Here is a 6656-nt window from a genome sequence, read left to right as displayed (position 1 = left end):
TAATGAAAAAGAACTAAAAAAACTGTGTTGAGCTCTGTATTTGACCAGGTAGAGAGGCAATAGATATGGTGTTTGATGACTGGTATCTTGGTTAGAGTGAAGGTCTAAACTCTGATTCTCTTCTCTAATAGTTATAAGGTTTGAGGCAGCTTATTAACTCAGTTGTGTCTACCTTGTAGGATTTTCCTAAAATTACAAGAGGAAATGTGTACCTAAGGTATTTGCCTGCTATTCCTACCACACAATGAGAATTCAGTACGTGTAAGCAGCTATTGTAAGGCTAAATTCTCCTCAATAAAATTATCTCATTTATAAGTTGAATATATATATATTTTTAATGCTTACAGCATCTAGTCTTCCTAGGTGGTCTCCCATCCAAGTACTAACCAGGCCCGACCCTGCTTAACTTCCGAGATCAGACACGATCAGGCGTGTGTCAGGGTGGTATGGCTGTAGACTAAGTTGAATAATTTTATATCCTAAATATAAGCAGAGAGAGTAAAGTCTAAGAGAGATTAAGTGATTTAGAGAAGATTATTGCTTCTTTGTGTGTTCATTATTCTAAATAAATGGACAACATATCTAACTGGTGTATTTTTTAGTAGCTATACTTAATGGGGGTCTAATTTTATTCTTGAGTAAACACAAGCACAGGAGAAACATTTATAGTATGGGTTGAGATTTCTAGCAGTCAGTTTATAGGCATATTAAACCCCCAAGAAAGAGTAGTCAGTGTTCTTACTAACATGCTGGAAGTTGTCAGGTATCTCTCGGCTCTACACCAGCTCGACTATATATTTCTCCCTAATACTGGAGCAGGAAGACTGCAAAACACCATTTCTCAAGATTCCATGTCTTACATTCTTTCAAGAGGAAGTACTTGTAATAGAATGAAGGGCAATGGTCTATGAGAAGTCATTTTCAGAACAAAAAATATCATACTTAAATGGCACTACAAGCCACACCAATAAATTTAATAATAATAATAAAAAAAAGCAGCAGCAGCAGCAATGGCAATCACAGTGGCTGGTGGGCGTTGCCATCATGAGTGTAATAGCAGCTCCAGCAGTTCCTACTCTTTAAGTATATCTTTCCCTTTTTACTTTTCCAGCCTTTCAATTGAGATTTTTCAAAGGATGTTATCAATTCACGGTATTAAAGTAATTTTCTTCAAAATGGCTTTTGTTTTTCTATTAAGACACTACTTAATAGCAATTACATTTACAGATTATAACCATTAACAATAACAGATATGTAATCCAAGAATTTTGGATAGAATCCGACATCAAATAAGACCTTAATAACTGTTAATTGAATTAATGAATTGCTACCATTATTAATTGATGTATATAATATCATTGCTGTAAATTGGCACTAACAATTATTTACAGTAATAATAAAATTACATTGACAGTGTACCTAATGATATAAATCAGAATTGTGTTAAAATTTCAGAGTATATTGCAGGTTAACATTTCCAATTTGTAATGATAAACAATTCATTTGGCCTTTGCAAGAGTTAAAATATAAGGGAACTAGGATCATTAACTGTGAAATGATATGATTTCAGTACATTTTATTAATCCTAAGTGATACTCTTTATCCAACAAAAATATTATTAAAACTGATAGATGTAAAGTTTGTTAATTAAATATTTTGTGAAATGTATTCAGATACTTTACATATTTCAAAATAGCTGTCACATTTTACATCTTTAAATATTCTCATTTTCATAAGAGTAAACAAAAAAGGGATCTCAATCAACTAGATATACACAAAATATTCCTCATTTATTTAAACTAATATTGAAAGAAATATCTACATATACACATAGACATATGTATATATTTGACACACATATATAAATGCTCAGGAAGAATATGTTTTATTACTCTAGTTTTGTCTGTTTCCATAATTAAAAAAAAAAACAACTCTGGAGAAGCTGATTGTTAGCATATTAACAAAGCAGATTTTAGATAAATGAACATTAATGAGTCAGATGTGAGTAAATGATAACATTAAAAAGGCATTTGTCCATAGCCACAAATCTTGGAGAATTGATTTTCATCTAGCAATACTTACAAATTAGTCATGGACCACCAATGAGCTAGGTTTTAGAATGAAGAACATGAAATATTTTCTAAAACTATTTCTTTTCCATTATACAATAAGTGGTATTAAGTGGAAAGAAATTTATTTACTTAATGTAGAATCAAAGTTTAAAAAATTAGGACATTCATTTTGACTAATGTAAGATGAAGAAATTTTAACTTTACTTGACTACAGGACAGCTTTATTCACAAAACTCTTAAGAAACTAATATTCTGTGAAAATAAAGAATTATTATAGAATAAATGTCATGATTTGATTAATATTTTATATACCTTTTGGCTGCCTCGTGAAACTGTTATGGGTAGTCTGTATGCAAACAATGAAGCTATGTCAGAAGCCTACGTGAGAGGAGAGGTTTTAATTATGGTCAAGTCATTGAAGAAGGAGAAAGTGATTTGTCAGATTAGACATTGACAATAGTCTCTGTAGGATGTGCTGAAATAGTGGATGTGGGAGCAGAGAGACAAACCTTCAAGATGACAGCTAGGTTGTTAGGTTGAACATTGGTTAGATGAAATTTAATGAAAGAAGACAATTTAGGGAGGGCACAGTTTTGGAAGAGCCATATCAAGGTATCTATGAGAATTAGGAGTACTCAGATAGACTACATATTTTTTAAAATATGATTTAAAAATTTTAAAACAACATATGAAATCCATAATATTTAAATTGATAATACTTTTATTTTTTAAAGCCTGTTAGTAACAAGGTATTGAAACATGGGCACTGAGATCATTATTTTCCCAGTAAAATTTACTAGGAGTTATAATATTAAAGACATTGACAGTCTCCTCAAAAATTTAAAAATGCATATAGATTTATGCCTTATTTGTAATTTAAAACTAAATATGTTCCTCCTACTTTATTCACTGTTTCATGTTCATTAACACAAAATTAAAATGTTAGCTTATTTCATTGTGAAGGAAAAATATACTTTTAACATAAGTTTGTAGGACACCTATTTTTATAATGAATATATGGATATTTTATTGTTACTTTAAGTATTTTCTGTTAAATAGTGGTAATATGGAAAGACTGTCATACATAAGCAAGTGTGCTTATGAATACCATTTTACCAGGTTCACAGAGCACTGAAGCCTATTCATTGATCCTTAAAGGTACTTAATTAAGAACTTTATGTTTAAATGCTCATATTCTGATATTTAAAAAAATAGAAAACAACAATGGTGAATTTAAATTCCCAGAGAATTTATATTGTGTTCATAAATACCGAATACAAACTATGCATCGACACCATTAAATTTTATTTGTAATGCTCTGAACATACAAATGCTTTCGCAAAATTTAAACAAAAACATAAAACTTAAGAGACATTTTTCTTTTTAAGAAAAATAAATCTTCTGTATACACTGTACAGAAAAATATAATAAGCCTTCATGTACCCGCCACCAAGTTTAAGAAATAAAACATCACAGAGAGAGTAGCAGTCTCCTTTATGATGCTTACTGTCTCCAGTTGATGCACAGAGTTCAATAAAAATTCTGATTTGGTACAATATTTTACATATTAGTTGTCATTGTCATCTAACATAAATATAGCTTTATAATATTTATAATATGTATATTTTTTATAACTCAACTTTACCTGAATGGTGCCATACTTTATCACCCTACTGTATCTTGCTTTTTCTGCTCTAGATTACATTCATGAGAACAGATTAGTTTATATAATTAAAGTTCATTTTTCTATTGTATGATATGCCATTGCATCAAGATAGCCTACTTTCTTTATAGATTTATAATGTATAATAATTTATAATTTCAGATATTTGACATTATGAAAGTTTATATCAATTCCAGTATTTAAATATCATAAGCATACAGTAATCAACAATCTTGTCCAGATATCCTTATACGTATAGATGGCCCATTTTTTCTAATATAATACCAAGTAATGACTTTTCTGAGTAATAGAAAGTGCATAGCCTCCACTTTCTATGTATATACAAAATGGTCTCTACAGTTATTTGATTTGACCCACCAATAATGCATGGATTTCTAATTGCTTTGCATTTTGTTCAGTATTTATTATTGTCAGATTTGTTAATTTTTGAAAATGTGGTTGTAAAATATTTTCTCAGTATATTTAAATTTGTATTTTTAGGATTACGAGTTATGTTGAACATATTTTCATATGTCTTTTGGTCAGTATAGGTTACTATATTATGCAATTTGCCTGTTAATATAGTTTTCTCTGTTTATCTCATTAAGCTATTTATAATTTTCTTTTTCTTTTTGAATCTATCTTTAGGATTTATTTATATATTCATTAGTTATTTATATTGATGGCAAATATTTATTCTGAGTTTGTGGTTTATATTTTATATATCTTTAATGAATCTAAGTTTTAAAAAAATTCAGAGATTTTCTGTTCATAGTTTGTGGTTTTTTTTTTCCTTTGAGAAAGTATTTTCTAAATTGCATTCATGAAAATAAACTTCAACATTTTCTTTGAAATTTAAAATTTTTCCTCTTCCTATATAGATCAATATGGAATTAATTTGGTACAATGCCTAACAGTAACTCAAACTTGGCAATACGCTATCAATATGATTCTCATATATCTATATTTTAGCATGTTATTTTTATAATTTTTGAAGTATAATTTATTTCCAGTAGAATTTATAGATTTGATGTGTATAATTCAATGATTATTGCCAAATACCCCACTCTAATCAAAACAAAAATGCTCTTATCTCCCTGAAATGTCCCTTTGGCTCTTTTTCAGTAAGTGCTTCACTCTTGTACAGAAAACAACTTATTTAACTTCTTTCTGTCCTCATTTTATCTGATGAGAAGTCAGATATCTTCTATATGATTGTTCACATAAATATAATGTATCATTTCTTTCTGATGTATTCAATGATTACTTTTGTTTATGGTTTTCAGTTTTTTGAATGTTCGTGACTAGTTACTATATTGCCTTTTGTAGAGTTCTTTTTATTTGTAGTTTGACATTTTTGACAAAATTTGTGAAATTTTAATCATTGTTTCTTCAAATTATTTTTCTGACTCTATGCATTTCTTTCTCATTCTGAACCTCATTATATTGTCCCACAAGTTACAGAAATTCTGTTTAATTTTTTAGTTCTCCTACCTCCTTTGTTCTACAGTGTCCAATATATGTTAGGTCCATTCAGTGAGTCTTTTAATTCATATGTTGTAATATACAGTTCTAAAAATTTTTGTTGGTTCTTATTATGTTTCCTTTAATACACTGAGATTCACCATATTTTCATTCATTGTCTATTTTTTTTTATTTTATAATATTGACACATTTAGAATAATTACTTTAAATCTTTGTTCAAAAATTCAAACATCTGTGCCTTCACCAGGTCTCTTTCTATTAATTATTTATTTCCTAGTTATGTGTTTATTTTCCTGCTTATTCATACATATAGTTATTTTTATTGTATGCTATACATTGTAGATGATATGTGTCTGGATTTGAATGTCTATCTTCAAAAATATTGAATTTTGTTGTGGTAAATAGTTGATTCATTGGCAAATTGGTTTATCATGTTGACACCTGACTTTAGACTGGGTAATGTAAGCATAGAGTAGTCATTACTTTAATGTAGTAGCCATTAGTTTAGTCTTATAATATGTAGTCTTTTTTAGGGTCTCTACAGAATACATGAGATATTATGCAAGGCCTTTCCAGTTTTGCCAGTTGAAACTCCAATATCTTTGAGCACTAATACAGATGTACGTTACCTTAATACAATTGCTGAGACATTGAAAGGGAAAATGCTGTATATGAACTAACTCAGTGGTTCTCAACCAGATTTGTTTTTGACCCACAATAGATATTTGGCAATATCTAAAGACATCTGGGGGTGTCACATTAAAGGGGAAAGTGCTATTGGTATCTAATTGATAGATGCCAGGAGTGGTGCTAAACATATCCTACAACCCTCCACAACAAAGAAATATCCAGCCTGTACATAATCCTTGTATGGGTAAATTTTATAAGATTTGAATATTTGCACAGTAAGTTTTTGAATCATGAAAAATGAAAGGAAATGATGCCTTTTAAAAGATATATTGTATTTACAATAATGAAAGCTTTATAAATCTACTACCAAAAATAATATTAAATATCAAGAATGCTTTATATTATGATGAATCTAATGTTTTATACAATTATGCTAATAATAATAATTTTCTAGTGTCATGAAGTGTTCAAGTAGATGTAATTTTAATTTTTTCAAATGTGGAAATTTTAAAAGTGATCCCTATCTATGTAAAACAAAATATCAGAAATTTCCTCATTCCACCAGGTATATAATAGCAGTGTGTCATTTTTTTGTGTGTTGTGTAGTACATAATGGTTAAGACTGATTACATTACTTACACTTTCTCTGCACCACATTTATTCAGCAAATAAATAGGCTGATAATTAGAATTACAATTATTTTTTGGGGGGAAGGATGTTAATAATACATGCTATATCCAACTATATATAACACCATACCCCAGATAAAACTTTTAGTAAAACAACTCATAAATGTGCATCCTCTT

The 6656-nt window shown here is 29.0% G+C and overlaps 1 pseudogene; it reads right to left on the bottom strand.

The window, feature by feature from the left end:
* Positions 1 to 338: 338 nt before the first annotated feature.
* Positions 339 to 458, bottom strand: LOC111736708 (annotated as a pseudogene).
* Between the last annotated feature and the right edge of the window lie 6198 nt (positions 459 to 6656).

The sequence above is a fragment of the Pteropus vampyrus genome, unplaced genomic scaffold, assembly GCF_000151845.1.
Source record: "Pteropus vampyrus isolate Shadow unplaced genomic scaffold, Pvam_2.0 Scaffold21, whole genome shotgun sequence".
Classification (NCBI taxonomy): Eukaryota; Metazoa; Chordata; class Mammalia; order Chiroptera; family Pteropodidae; genus Pteropus; species Pteropus vampyrus.
Note: the sequence above shows the minus strand (reverse complement) of the source record. Positions and strands in the feature narration are given on the sequence as shown.